The sequence below is a fragment of the Oncorhynchus kisutch genome, linkage group LG18, assembly GCF_002021735.2.
Source record: "Oncorhynchus kisutch isolate 150728-3 linkage group LG18, Okis_V2, whole genome shotgun sequence".
In the NCBI taxonomy this organism is placed as follows: domain Eukaryota; kingdom Metazoa; phylum Chordata; class Actinopteri; order Salmoniformes; family Salmonidae; genus Oncorhynchus; species Oncorhynchus kisutch.
In genome coordinates this window covers 35614499-35630066 of record NC_034191.2, presented here as the reverse complement: position 1 = coordinate 35630066, position 15568 = coordinate 35614499, and the positions used below count along the sequence as shown (strand labels likewise).

General features: G+C 44.7%; 1 protein-coding gene across 1 annotated transcript in view; it reads left to right on the top strand.

Annotated features, from left to right (window-relative positions):
- The window catches only part of LOC109909034 (PTB-containing, cubilin and LRP1-interacting protein-like), a 39306-nt gene that overhangs the window by 12204 nt on the left and 11534 nt on the right, over positions 1 to 15568 (top strand). The gene's annotated exons all lie outside the window — the stretch shown is intronic.

Here is a 15568-nt window from a genome sequence, read left to right as displayed (position 1 = left end):
ACACAGAACACAGACGACCAAAAGACAACTTGATGTTCCACAATGGACAATGAAGCGCTATTCATTTTGAGTGACTGGCTATGCTATGTGCCAGTAGAAGTGGCTGTGCTATGTGCCAGTAGAAGTGGCTGTGCTATGTGCCAGTAGAAGTGGCTATGCTATGTGCCAGTAGAAGTGGCTATGCTATGTGCCAGTAGAAGTGGCTATGCTATGTGCCAGTAGAAGTGGCTATGCTATGTGCCAGTAGAAGTGGCTATGCTATGTGCCAGTAGAAGTGGCTATGCTATGTGCCAGTAGAAGTGGCTATGCTATGTGCCAGTAGAAGTGGCTATGCTATGTGCCAGTAGAAGTGGCTATGCTATGTGCCAGTAGAAGTGGCTATGCTATGTGCCAGTAGAAGTGGCTGTGCTATGTGCCAGTAGAAGTGGGTGTGCTATGTGCCAGTAGAAGTGGCTGTGCTATGTGCCAGTAGAAGTGGGTGTGCTATGTGCCAGTAGAAGTGGCTGTGCTATGTGCCAGTAGAAGTGGCTGTGCTATGTGCCAGTAGAAGTGGCTGTGCTATGTGCCAGTAGAAGGAACCGGCCAGGTTGTACCTTTTTAAGAGGGGTGCACATGGAGATCACATGACTGACTGATTAGAATAGCAGACACTATTTAGTGCAGAGGTGCTGATCTCGTTCAGAACAGGACTTGTTCCAGAACACCTGCGAAAATGTTCTGCTGAAACCCAACCAGCCATCCAGTATAACCTTCTGGCAGGACAGAAGAGAACAGTGGGGCTTTTGGTCTTTAGGTCTGGGGCTCAGCACAGCCAATGGGAAACTGACAGTCTCCATCCCAAATTCTCCCTGTTACCTAAGTAGTGCACTATAAAGGAAACAGGGTGCCATTTGGGATGCGACCACTGACTGGGGTTTTGGTCTCCAGTTGGTGTTGCGGTGCCAGGCTAGCCTAGCCCTTGGTGTTTGTGCATGCCTGTATTTTTCCCAGACTTCTGTCCTCTGCTGAACTGTGAGGTTGAAGCTGATTAGTTGGAGCTCCTCAGTGGACCTCACTGTCCCGTGTGAATTAGTAAGGTCTCAATCTGCACACGCATGCAGAGACACACACAGTCCCTTTTCCCTCCCTTTTCCTCTCGCCTCAGACGTCTTTTCAAGGTAGCTTTGAGAGAGCTTGGTTTAGTTTCCATGGATACCACTACATCTATTTATCAGGGAATGCCAGCTACAAAAGAAGGTGATTCTTTTTTTAAACTTATTTACTTACTCACCCTGGCTCTATGCTGTTCCAGGGCTTTCACACCTACACCTACCTTTTTAGAGGGGAGGGGATTTGAATACTAACACCTACATCAGAGGGGTGTGTGTGTGCTGATCATTTTCTCATGGCTCTCTTGTCCCTCTGCAGAAGACATATGGTGAGCAATAGGTTTGGAACATCGAAATACAATAAAATCACAGTATCGAATTGCAATAAATATAGAATTGTGAGAATCGCAATGCATATCATATCGACACCTAAGTATCGTGATAATATTGTATCGTGAAGTCCCTGCCAATTCTCAGACCTAGCCTCCACCCACTCACCCCAACCCGAATACCACTATCCCCCTGCCAATGCTAACGGCTGCTGGGATGGAAAGCTATTTCTCAATGTTCCTCTCTCTCCCAACCCACAGCCTCTCTCTGTCTGGAGGCTCTGTGTGTCTGAAGGGATCAGTTTGAGCAAGATGACGTACACAATTGATAATCTTGATCACTTAGGCCTAGATATTTGGGCCTTAGTTAAGGTGATTTGTAGATCAGTGATTCGGCACAGACACTGCCCTGCTCTCTGCCTTGGATAGGAATAAGCAATATGGAGGACTTCTTACTAGCCTGTCAGAGGGCAAGGTGGAGTTATTACCATATTGCTTATACCTGTACAATCGTCTCAGATCTCAATACGTTCCCAGGGTGGTACGGGGTTGATTTGGGATTGGGCCTCTCTTTGCCCTACCCTGCTCTCTCTACAACCCAGATCCCAATCACTGCCATGGAGTCCATAGCTGTGGTCCACACGCATTCCAACCACTTTCAATCACTCCCCTGTCACTCTGTCAATACTGGTAGGAACCACCTTGACTCAGAGCAGCTGCAGAGGGGCATCAGTGTGTTACTTACCTCCACGGAGGCATCTAAGCTTTCACACTCTTTGTGTTTTGTGTGTGTGTGTGTGTGTGTGTGTGCACTTGGTGGCTCTGAGTTCAACAGCTCCTCCAGGTAAAGAAGCAGGGAGAGGAAAAGGAAAGTTCCTTATTTCAGATTCTATAAAAAAAACTTGGGAGGGAGCTGAGTTTTCCATTCAGGATTCCCAGTTTTGAGACAGAACACAGACCAAACAAAGCACCATACAAGCACCCCCTGTGAGTGTGTGTGACTTGGATGTGATCCAGAAAGCGAGAGCTAATCGCCTGGCTCTGGTCTGAATCTCTTTGATTATATAACGACCCGGCTGCGGAGGGCAGCAGCGGCACATCGTTTCCATGGAGACAAAGCTGAGGCCAGGTGTGCACGTGTGCTCTGAGGATCTGGGTACTCTGCTGCTCACCATCCTGGCTCGTCAGCTAAAAGCTCCAGCCTTTGCACTGTTTACACTAGCCCTCCCTTCCCCTACCTTAAGGACTTTGTTTAATTGGTTAGTTGACCACATTGGTCAAAGACGCCATGGAAAACACTGGTGTCACAGTGGGGTCTGTCTGACAGGATGGTGTCTGTTACACCATCAGGCCCTCTCATCAGGCCCTCTTATCTGCCCTCTACTTCTCCCATGGTCATCCATGTCTCAGCCTCGCTGAACAGACAGTTGATCTTAGGACTTATTTAAAAAACTACTTTTTCTAAACGTTTAGCATTCTCTCTGTGGCTTATATTCATGGCTGCCAAGGGAAGCCAGGGTTCCCCAAAAAGTGAACCCCCACCAATTTGTTTACATTTTCCTTAAGTTTGTATCTCAACGTACAAAGAATCCAAGTGAAAAATAGAAAATAGTACAAATAAAGAAAAACCCTTGAATGAGTAGGTGTATCCAAACTTTTGACTGGTACTGTATATACATTTTCAGTACACTGAACAAATATATAAACACAACGTGTAAAGTGTTTCTGGTTTTCTGATCCACGCCCCTACCTTTTTTTTATAGTATCTGTGACCAATAGATGCATATCTGTATTCCCAGTCATGTGAAACCCATACATTAGGGCCTAATGAATTGATTTAAATTGACTGATTCCCTTATATGAACTGTAACTCAGTAAAACCTTTGGAATTGTTAGATGTTGTGTTTTTAATATTTTTTGTTCAGTATACATTTGAATTTATTTCGTTTCGGGTAAAGGTAATTTTACTCTGACAAATTGGGTTCATGGACATTTTTGAAAAGTTTGAGAGCACCTCTTCCCTGGAGACTTTGGTCAACTTGAGATGTAATAATAGACCAGGATAATGGTATTCTCTTTGCAGACAGACCCGGGGAGGGGAAGGAGGATTTTTGTCTGTTTTCAGTTGTTTTTGAGAACAGTGATTTAGAACCATCTGGGCCAGTCGGGAGCTGTGTACTATGTGGGACAGAATCCCTCGATCTCTGGGAAATTCTTCTCTGGTCCCGGTCCTGTCGCTGTATATTACATTAGCTCTATTTCACTGTGTGATTCTAAGAAAAAGGATTCAAGACAGATTTTCAAGCTTTAGAATGTTCATTGTGTGTTTAGAGTGCGTGTTTGTGTTCGACAGAGTAAAAATGAGAGAGAAGCGAGTGTGAGATCGTAGATCATGTGTCTGTCAGTGAGGCCTTTGTTTTGCTTTGTACTTTGTATTCTAATGTACAATGCCTTCAGAAAGTATCCAGAACCCTTGACTTATTCCACATTTTGTTACGTTACAGCCTTATTCTGAAATGTATTAAATAGTTTTCCCCCCTCATATCTACACAAATTTTGGCTAATTTATATATTCTTTATAAAGAAGAAAAACAGAAATATCACATTTACATAAGTATTCAGACCCTTTACTCAATACTTTGAAGCCTCTTTGGAAGTGATTACAGTCTCAAGTCTTCTTGGGTATGACGCTACATGCTTGGCACACCTGTATTTGGGGAGTTTCTCCCATTCTTCTCTGCAGATCCTCTCAAGCTCTGTCAGGTTGGATGGAGAGCGTTGCTGCACAGCTATTTTCGGATCTCTCCAGAGATGTTTGATCGGGTTCAAGTCCGGGTTCTGGCTGGGCCTCTCGATCTTGACTAGACTCCCAGGCCCTGCCTCTGGAAAAACACCCCACAGCATGATGGTTCCAACATCATGCTTCACCATAGGGATGGTGCCAGGTTTCCTCCAGATATGACACTTGGCATTCGGGCCAAATAGTTGAATCTTGGTTTCATCAAACCTCATGGTTTGAGAGTATTTAGGAGCCTTTTGGCAAACTCTAAGCGGGCTGTCATATGCCTTTTTCTGAGGAGTGGTTTCCGTCTGGCCACTTTACCATAAAGGCCTGATTGGTGAAGTGGTGCAGAGGTGGCTGTCCTTCTGGTAGGTTCTCCCATCTCCACAGAAGAACTGTAGAGCTCTGTCAGAGTGACCATCAGTTCTTGGTCACCTCCCTGTCCAATGCCCTTCTCCTCTGATTGCTCAGTTTGGCTTGGCGGCCAGCTCTAGGAAGAGTCTTGGTGATTCCAAACTTCTTCCATTTAAGAATGATGGAGGCCACTGTGTTCTTGGGGACCTTCAATGCTGCAGACATTTTTATTTTATTTAATCCATTTTAGAATAAGGCTTTAATGTACAAAATATGCAAAATGTCAAGTGGTATGAATACTTTCGAAGTCACAAAGTGTGTGAGATGGTGTGTGTTTGTGTAAGGCAGATCTCTGCTTTAAATGAACTACTTTCTATTGGCAGTGATGATCTTAGCCAGGGCTTCCCTCAGATTGGTCCCTTTGATATAAAGTTTGCTTTGAGGGCCTTTATATACTTCCCCACAGTCAGATTATGTGTCTGCGTCCAGAATGAAGGAAGTTAGAGGTGGTTTCGCCAGCCAATGCTAACTGGCGTCAGCACAATGACTGGGAGTCTATAGTATCTGCTAACATGCTAACAGATTCCGTACATTTCCAGTCATTGCGCTAGTTAGCAACTTTCTCCAAACTGCATGCAGAGACATACAAATGGTATCCACGAGTTCATCTGACTCTGGGGAAGTAAATAAAGGGCCTCATGTAAAAAATCTTGAAGTATCCCTTTAATAAACCAATAGAAAAGTCCCAAAACATTAAAACCTGCCTATTTGGCACTCCAGGCAGACTCAAGCAAATGCTCAAAGTATCTGTGAACCCAAGTCTGACCACAAGTCCAGCTTTTCAGCATTATAATCCTATTTATCCTCACCATCTCTCTTCCTGTCTCTGCTTGCATTTCACAACATCACTTAACTTAATTTTAGAGAAGTGTTAGAACAAAGCACTTCTGTATTTTTGTCCATGAAAAGAACAATAAAAATGTTGAATGTGAGAAGTGGATATAAAAACAGGAGTTTATGAAGGAAGGGAGATGTTGAGGGGTGAGTGCAGTACAACAAGCAGTCTTCAACACAGATAGTGGATAGAATCTCACAGAAAGCCACAGGACCCCAGTCCATCAGATAGCTTAGGTGCTGGCAAAATGGCTGCCTATACCTTCATCACACTAAAAACTAAGGCTAGAAGTGACAAGATCTGACTGTGTGCTCATGATGTGCTCTTTCTGGTAGCATGGTTAAGCTAGTTTAAAGCTAGAATGTTAGCTTACCCTCAAGCCATGCTATGCATACCACCCTGCATCCCACTGCTGGCTTGCTTCTGAAGCCAAGCAGGGTTGGTCCTGGTTGGGAGACCAGGACTGCTGGAGGGCCAGTAGGAGGCACCCTTTCCTCTGGTCTAAATATCCCAATGCCCCTGGGCAATTAATATATATTTTTAACCTTTCATTTAACTAGGCAATTCAGTTAAGAACAAATTCTTATTTACAATGGCGGCCTACCACGGAACAGTGGGTTAACTGCCTTGTTCAGGGTCAGAACAACAGACGTTATACCTTGTCAGCTCAGGAATTCGACCCAGCAACCTTTCAGTTACTGGCCCAGTGCTCGAACCTCTAGTCTACCTGCCGCCCCACGATGACTGGGGACATTGCCCTGTGTAGGATGCTGTCTTTCGGATGGGACGTTAAACAGGTGTCCTGACTCTGTGGTCACTAAAGATCCCATGGCACTTATTGTAAGAGTAGGGGTGTTAACCCTGGTATCCTGGATAAATTTCCAATCTGGCTCTCCTATCATCACGGTCATCTAATCATCCCCAGCTTACAATTGGCTCATTCATCCCCCTCCTATCCCCTGTAACTATTCCCCAGGTCATTGCTGTAAATGAGAATGTGTTCTCAGTCAACTTACCTGGTAAAATAAGGGTTAAATAAATACATGTTGGCATATTACTCAGCTCATTTTTGTTGAGAGAGAGGTCTGGTGGCAGGAATTCTGGGGGTGTGAAGGACCCCATTGTGAGTCTGTGGACACACTGGGATGTAGCCAACAGCATCTGTTTTGTCTACACACACACACAAACCCGTCTCCCCGCCCACACACACAAACAAACAGGCACTGTTATTCAACACAAGCCAGCAAGCTCATACTTAAAAACACTTAAGACTCCTGAACAGCTAATCATATGGCTACCCGGACTATTTGAATTGATCCCCCCCACCCACCCCCATTTTACCTACACTACCGTTAAAACAACATCAAGTTGATCAGAAATACAGTGTAGAAATGGTTGTAAATGACTATTGTAGCTGGAAATGGCAGATTTTATTTTTTGAATGGAATATCTGTGTAGGCGTATAGAGGCCCATTATCAGCAACGACCACTCCTGTGTTCCAATGGCGCGTTGTGTTAGCTTATCCAAGTCTATCATTTTAAAAGGCAAATTGAGCATTAGAAAACCCTTTTGCAATTTTGTTAGCACAGCGGAAAACTGTTGTCCTGATTACAGGCTCAAAATGACCAGAAACAAAGAACTTTCTTCTGAAACTCATCAGTCTATTCTTGTTCTGAGAAAGGAAGGCTATTCCATGTGAGAAATTGCCAAGAAACTGAAGATCTCGTACAACGCTGTGCACTACTCCCTTCACAGAACATCGCAAACTGGCTCTATCCGGAATAGAAAGAGGAGTGGGTGCGCAACTGAGCAAGAGGACTAGTTTGAGAAACAGATGCCTCAAGTCCTCAACTGGCAGCTTCATTAAAGACACCAGGCTCAACGTCAACAGTGAAGAGGTGACTCCGGGATGCTGGCCTTCTAGGCAGAGTTCCTCTGTCCAGTGTCTGTGTTCTTTTGACCATCTTAATCTTTTCTTTTTATTAGCCAGTCTGAAATATGGCTTTTTCTTTGTAACGCTGCCTAGAAGGTCAGCATCCCGGAGTCACCTCTTCCTGTCTTAACAGCACTGTTGGCTAAGGGCTTGTAAGTAAGCATTTCACTGTAAGGTTTACACCGGTTGCATTCAGCATTTCACTGTAAGGTTTACACCGGTTGCATTCAGCATTTCACTGTAAGGTTTACACCTGTTGTATTCGGCGCATGTGACAAATAACATTTGATTTGATGCTTCGGTACTTTGACGACTAGTAAGTGTGTAGTTCTCACATGCATAATCTATGAGCAGAATCACTTACCTCAATTAGCTAGCCATGAAATCCCCAGTTTGAAAGCAACGGTTTTCTGAAAGCTGTGCAGCGCTATTTTCCCTACATTTACTCCCCACGTTGGCCAGCCCCTAGAAATTTGAGTTTGTCACTGAGCTCCAGTCCCTCACCATTTGAGTGACAACTAGCAAGACGCACAAACAGTAGAGCAAGAGAGAGAGAGAGCAGTGACGTGGTGCACATATCCCTACTGGATCGTGGAAATGTATCATGGCTCCGGAGAAGATGGCTGACGTTTTACGTGCTCCTAACCACCTTTGTTTTTTTTGTTCGTATTTTTTGCATTGTTTAACTTTTTTTTTTTAACGTATTCTGTACATAATCTTGCTGCTACCGTCTCTTATGACCCAAAATAATTTTGGACTTCAGAACAGCGATTACTCTCCACGAACTGGCAGAAGCGTTTTTTTTTTCCTTTAACGAGTCCGACGTAAAGGATATACTGCTTTCCCGGGAAGAGGCCCAAATCCCCGTCATTTGCATGAAGAGAAGACTGAGAAAAACAGGACAGCGGTCGGGCTGCCTTCTGAGAATTCGTAGGCGATCGAATGACCCCCCCCCACTGCCTTCCATTCTACTAGCTTACATGCAATCATTGGAAAATAAAATCGATGACCTATGGGGAAGATTAAACTACCAACGGGACATTCAAAACTGTAAAATGTTATGCTTCATGGAGTCGCGGCTGAACGACGACATTATCAACATACAGCTGGATGATCATTTGGCAAATCTGACCATAATTCTATCCTCTATCCCCTAAAATTTAAGCAGGAAGCACCAGTGACTCGGTCAATAAAAAAGTGGTCAGATGAAGCAGATGCTAAGCTACAGGACTGTTTTGCTAGCACAGACTGGAATATGTTCCGGGATTCTTCCGATGGCATTAAGAAGTACACCACATCAGTCACTGGCTTCATCAACAAGTGCATTGACGACGTCGTCCCCACAGTGACCGTACGTGCATGCCATGGTTTACAGGCAACATCTGCACTGAGCTAAAGGGTAGAGCTGCCACTTTCAAGGAGCGGGACTCTAACCCGGAAGCTTATAAGAAATCCCACTATGCCCTCCGATGAACCATCAAACAGGCAAAGTGTCAATACAGGACTAAGATCGAATCGTACTATACCAACAGGTTTTAAGCAGACCCCCATAGTGCCTGTGCCCAAGAACACTAAGGTAACCTGCCTAAATGACTACTGACCCGTAGCACTCACATCTGAAGTGCTTTGAAAGGTTGTTCATGGCTCACAACACCATTATCCCAGAAACTCTAGACCCACTCCAATTTGCATACCGCCCTAACAGATCCACAGATGATGCAATCTCTATTCCACTCCACACTGCCCTTTCCCACCTGGACAAAAGGAACACCTATGTGAGAATGCTATTCATTGACTACAGCTCAGCGTTCAACACCATAGTGCCCTCAAAGCTCATCAATAATCTAAGGACCATGGGACTAAACACCTCCCTTTGCAACTGGATCCTGGACATCCTGACGGGCCGCCCCCGGGCGGTAATGGTAGGTAACAATACATCCGCCACGCTGATCCTCAACACGGGCCCCTCAGGGTTACATGCTCAGTCCCCTCCTGTACTCCCTGTTCACACATGACTGCATGGCCAGGCACGACTCCAACACCATTAAGTTTGCCGATAACACAACAGTGGTAGGCCTGATCACCGACAACAACGAGACAGCCTATAGGGAGGAGGTCCGAGACCTGGCTGGGTGGTGCCAGGACAACAACCCCTCCCTCAACATGATCAAGACAAAGGAGATGATTGTGGACGTCAGGAAAAGGACGACCGAGCATGCCCCCATTCTCATCAACGGTGCTGCAGTGGAGCAGGTTGAGAGCTTCAAGTTCCTTGGTGTCCACATCACCAACAAACTAACATGGTCCAAGCACACCATGAGAGTTGTGAAGAGGGCACGACAAAACTGAAAAGATTTGGAAGAATTTCACTAAGGTCTACACCTGTTTTTATTTGGCGTAAGTGACTAATAAACTTAGATTTGATTTGTGATGTAACACGCAATTTTCTGGGACCACTTTTAGCTTGTGGGTGCTACTTTCAGAACAACTGGCTAAAAATGTATTCAAAAGTACTGTAGAATATCTTTAAACGAACTCTCACACTTTCACGTGCAGCTCTGTCCCTAGCCAACTGTACTGGCTGACTCAGTAAGTGGAGAAGAATGTTAACAACCGCCTCAGGAATGCGAAATTCTCCAGGAGTTCTTTGGTAGTAAGGTAAGGGGAGGCCTACAGATAGGGACCTCTGTCGAGAAAAGGTGCAAGTACTACACCCCCACCCCCCTATTCCTTATATAACACATTACTCTAGGCCATAGCTTTATGAGTGTGTTCTGTAGGGAATGGGGAGACATTTTGGACACCGATACAATGATGGTATCCCACATAAGACCTGTCTGACCCAGAACATTTTCAAAAACCTACAATGCCAATACAGGAAAGGCTTTCTACTAAACCAGGGCTGTCGTGGCGTGTTTTGGTTTTATAGACATGGTGCCCTCTCTCTGTCAGTCAGAGGTGGTTGGTTGCACCTCAATTGGGGAGGATGGGCTCGTGGTAGTGACTGGAACGGAATAAATGGACTGTTATCAAATACATCAAACACGTTGTTTCCATTTGTTTGATTCCATGCATTCCGTTCCAGCCATTATTATATGCCCCCCCATTAGCTAGCCTCCTGGGCTGTCAGTGTTTAGAATGGTATGTGAGTTAGTTCAGATTTGGTTTAATGAGAAGTGTTCCCAACAACAAGTACCTGAACATCAGGCCTTTCCCAAATTGCAGCACTTCTCCAGCTGGACTCGCGTCCTTCGCACTTTCTCATCTCATCTCTTTCTCTTCTCTTCTCCTCTGTTCTCTCCTCTGATACACAAATCAGCTGTGCATCTCCATTCAGTAAACAGTCAGTAAACAGTCTGGGATAGAGAGGGAGAGGTACAGATGAGGGGGGTAATGCAGCTGCTGGATGTGTCCTACTGCTGCACACGCACTCACTCACAGACAGACAGACTGACAGAGAGACAGACAGCTCCCTCTGGCCCACCTCCTACCCCTCCACCTTCCCTCTGTCTGGGCCGAGAGGAGAGAAGGAGCCAGGATGTTCCTGTCAGTGTCTGTCTCCCTGTTGGGTTTAGGAAAGCTGATCTGCGGATGTTTGCTCTTGACTCCCTGGCCTCTCTGTCTGCCTCTATCTCTCTGTCACCACCTCTTTTCTCCCTCGTTCTCACCTCTCGCTGGTCTCTACACCTATGTGTTGATCACTCATAATGTGCTGTGTTCAGGTGATCAGTTAGATTTTTTTTCTGGTGATTCAAGGGGAAGAAATGACAGATTATTTCACAAAGAATCATCTGCACAAACATTCTGTACTTGCTTGGCAGTCATGGTTCAGGTGTGTGTGTGCGTGCGTGCGTACATGTATGAGAGACCGGAAGATACTGAGTAAAAACAAGAAAAAAATTAGACGGAGAGAGTGGAGATTGTCAGGAGAGACTGAGAGCGAGACAGAGAGAATCCTCCATAATCCCAGTGCTGGTAATTGTGGCCACATGTTTATCCACACAAAGCAGTGTTTAGCCATGTCCTCTCTCTCTCTCGGAGTGTCTGTCTCAAAGCACAACTCTGCAGTCCTAACCAACTACAGCAAAGTAATGTGTCTTCTTTAACTAGTAGGAATCATGCGTACAGTGGGGAGAACAAGTATTTGATACACTACTGATTGAATTACTTTGTATGATTTTTAAGTAATTAATTAATGTGATTTTCTGGATTTTAGTCTCTCACAGTTGAAGTGTACCTATGATAAAAATTACAGACCTCTACATGCTTTGTAAGTGGGAAACCTGCCTAATCGGCAGTGTATCAAATTACTTGTTCTCCCCACTGGATATTCAGTACCTTTCAGGCCCCTAACCTAACCACTGATACAGGGTCAGATATTATTTTAACCCCCTAAATGTTAAGATTAGGATTGGCGGTAGGCCAATCTGATCTTAGATCTGAACCCATCTCCCCCAACCAATCAGTAATCTATGGTTTGTCCCAACTGACTCTCCTATCTTGTACAATGCAACCTTTGACTCTTCTACTTTACTATTCTGTTCCCCTCATCAGTCACCCACATAACTGCTGCCTACACTATCACTCCACAGCTCCCTCCTCTCTTCACAGTCCCCTCTTCATATCCATGCTTTAACTCTGTTATAGCCACCAACCCACTGTTCTTGCGCCTCACAGCTTGCCTGCCTGCGAGTGATCCACTCTTGCTCTCTGGCATTCCTCTGCCTCGGGCCCTCAAGATTTTGGCTTTCCCTGGTCTTTTTTTTCTGGTCCGTGTGTTCAGAATGTTCAGATGGAACCAATATGCTGCCTTCATCAGGATCAGCGCTTGGCACTGTTAGCAATTAGCTATGGAGGGGAGGAGGGAGGGGAGGCTGGCTGGGGGAAACACATGGGAGAAATGAGAGGAATCTGTGCAGACAGTGGAGCTATGTAGAGCCCAGGCTGCATGATTTAGGCCCCCTGGCAACCAGTCAGACTGTGAGGCTGCAGCACACAAACAGGGACTGAGATGAGTTATCATCAGCTCGTCAAAGATGAAACACGCGATATGCACACACACACACACACACACACACACACACACACACACACACAGATCATCATATCATTACACTTGAGGAGGTGTCAATCCCTCTAGCAGACAGACTGACAAGCCCGGACCCCTTGTCTCTGACACCCCCGCTGGGTCGTCACAGACACACACAGCGATAGGGTTGAGCACCACGTCAGCAAGTCTGTGTGTCAAACACTTTTCTTAAAGGTAGAGCGGTCTGAAAAGGGAATGTAAAACAACAATGCTGCCACTGTCTGTCCATTAGGCTTGGGCGGAATCCAGACTGTCATACCTTCATACAGACCTTGTGACATTCCGGGATATTCGGTAATATCGGCACTGAACACAAGGGCCACTATATTTTTAAACCCCACTGAGCCACTGTAATCCAAAGGTTAGCGATGCTAACAAGTACATGTAAAATCCCACAGAGAATGCTAACTAAATGCTAGCAACCGCATTTTATACAATTTCTGACAAACTATTTGCAGGAAAGACATCCCAGCTCAGAAAATAAATATTAGACAGCAAGGCTCTTGATCCAGGAGGGGATTCTCTGCCGTTACCAAGCGAAGCTTGATTTTGGAAGAAGCTAGCCACTTAGCTAGATACAGTTGCTAAATAGCTACAACTGCAGAGCATTTAGCACATTTTAGAATGTAAACTTAATGGTTATAAGATGCAGTGCCTTCGGAAAGTATTCAGACCCCTTGACCTTTTCCACATTTTGTTAAATTATAGACTTATTCTAAAATGGACTAAAATCCTCAGTAATCTACACACAATACCCAATAATGACAAAGCGAAAAAAGTATTTTAGACATTTTTGAAAATGTATTAAAAATGGGGGGAAAAAGATTCTCTGGTCTGATGAAAACAAGATTCAACTCTTTGGCCTGAATGACAAGCGTCACGTCTGGAGTAAACCTGGCACCATCACTACGGTGAAGCATGGTGGTGGCAGCATCATGCTACGGGGATATTTTTTGGTGACGGACTGGGAGACTAGTCAGGATCAAGGCAAAGATGAACGGAGAAAAGTACAGAGAGATCCTTGATGAAAACCTGAAGCGCTCCGACTGGGGCGACGGTTCGCCTTTCAACAGGACAACGACCCTAAGCACACAACCAAGACAACGCAGGAGTGGCTTCGGGACAAGTCTCTGAATGTCCTTGAGTGGCCTAACCAGAGCCCGGACTTGAATCCGAGATCGAAGATCTCTGAAGAGACTTGAAAATAGCTGTGCAGCAATGCTCCCCCATACAACCTGACAGAGCTTGAGAGGATCTGCAGAGAAGAATGGGAGAAACTCCCCAAATACAGGTGTGCCAAGCTTCATACCCAAGAAAACTCAATGCTGTAATCGCTGCCAAAGATGCTTCAACAAAGTACTGTGTAAAGTTTCTGAATACTTATGTAAATGTGAAATTTCAGGTTTTTTTATTTTTTATTACCAAAATTTCTAAACCTGCTGCTTTTTTTAGTAAAGGGTATTGTGTGTAGATTGATGAGGGAAAACATATATTTTATACATTTTAGAATAAAGCTGTAACGTAACAAAATGTGAAAATCAGTAAAGGGGTCTAAATACTTTCCGAAGGCACTATATCTAGCTGGCATTTTAGTTGTGAATTCCATGCTGTAATTAGATCACCTGGTACATGCTGCACAACAGTGTGTGACTCAGCTGGTAAACTGGTCAAATCTTTATCTCCTAATTTTATTGAACAAGTTGACTGCAGGTATTTACTTACAAATATTCAAAAGTGTTAAAAGTTTAAATACTATTGACCGTTTTGAAAATCCTCCCATGGCTATTTCCAAATATCCCTATATACCGCCCAAGTCTGTGTGTGTTTGTCTGTCTGTCTGATACGCCATGGTATATAACTAACTGTCTGTATGATTAATAGACTAGACTCATGTGAAACCCCTACCCACCTGCTTTCTGGTGTTTGCCTGTGAGATTCCGTTGAGCACTGGCGTGTGTGTGCATGCGTATGTGAGTGCATTCGTGTGTGTGTGTGTGTGTATCCAAATATACAGGAAGGTATCAGACCCACCTTCAGATGGGCTGGGCTTACACACACACACAGTCTTGTACAACTAACCTTGTGGGGACACACAATTCAGTCCCATTCAAAATCGAATTTTCCCTAACCTGTACCCTAACATGAAAGCCTAACCTTAACCCTAAACCTAACTCTAGTTCCTAAACCTAAAACGAACCCTAACAAAATGTACCCAGTTGGTCAAATTTTTGTTTGTTTGCTATTCTTGTGGGGACTTCTGGTCCCTACAAGTATAGTTAAACACGTCCACACACACACACACTACTCCAACATTCCAGTTTCCCAGATGAGGACTGTCACCCCCTCATTCTTTCATCCCTGTAAATCATCAGAGGAGAGGAGGCATTTCCTCCTGTCTTCAAATGTTTACAGCAGATATGAACACAGGCTGCTGTAATGTTGACATGGTGAGGTCACAAATGCACAGTGAGATTCTGTTCAGCAGTTCGTATAAAATGACCGCAGTCTCTGACTGACACACACACACACACACACACACACACACACACACACTCCTCCATGCTGATAATATAGCCCTGGGACAAACTCACCTGTGCAAAGTTCACATAAAGAACAGTCACAGGTAAGTACTGTATTTTATCTTAGCCTGGGTCCAGTCTATTGCTGCAGACAACTTGTCCTTCTCAGGTATGACCACTACAAGGAAGTAGGTTTAAGAAGAAACAGACTGGCACCCAGGATAATTTAATCTATATAGGATTATCTAAGCCCAGTTCCTCTTCCTGTGTATAGTTGTCCTGCTCTACAGTCTCTAATGGTATTTTTACACTTTCAGTCCCTTCCAGACAATTTTATGAACTTTGTACAGTTCACTTATTATAATTTTTTCCCCCAGTGTTAACACTCCAAAGGAACCCTCAAAAGAGCCCCGGAAGCAAACCGAACTGAGACCATCTCGAGAGGTGGTCTGAGTTCGGTTCGCTTGAAATCCGCAGCTCGGTTCCCTTTTTCTAGGACAATGTGAAGGCAAAGCTCCCCAGGTTCGCTTGTCATTGTTCCCCTACCACACACTGGACTACTGCAACACCGTCTCCCT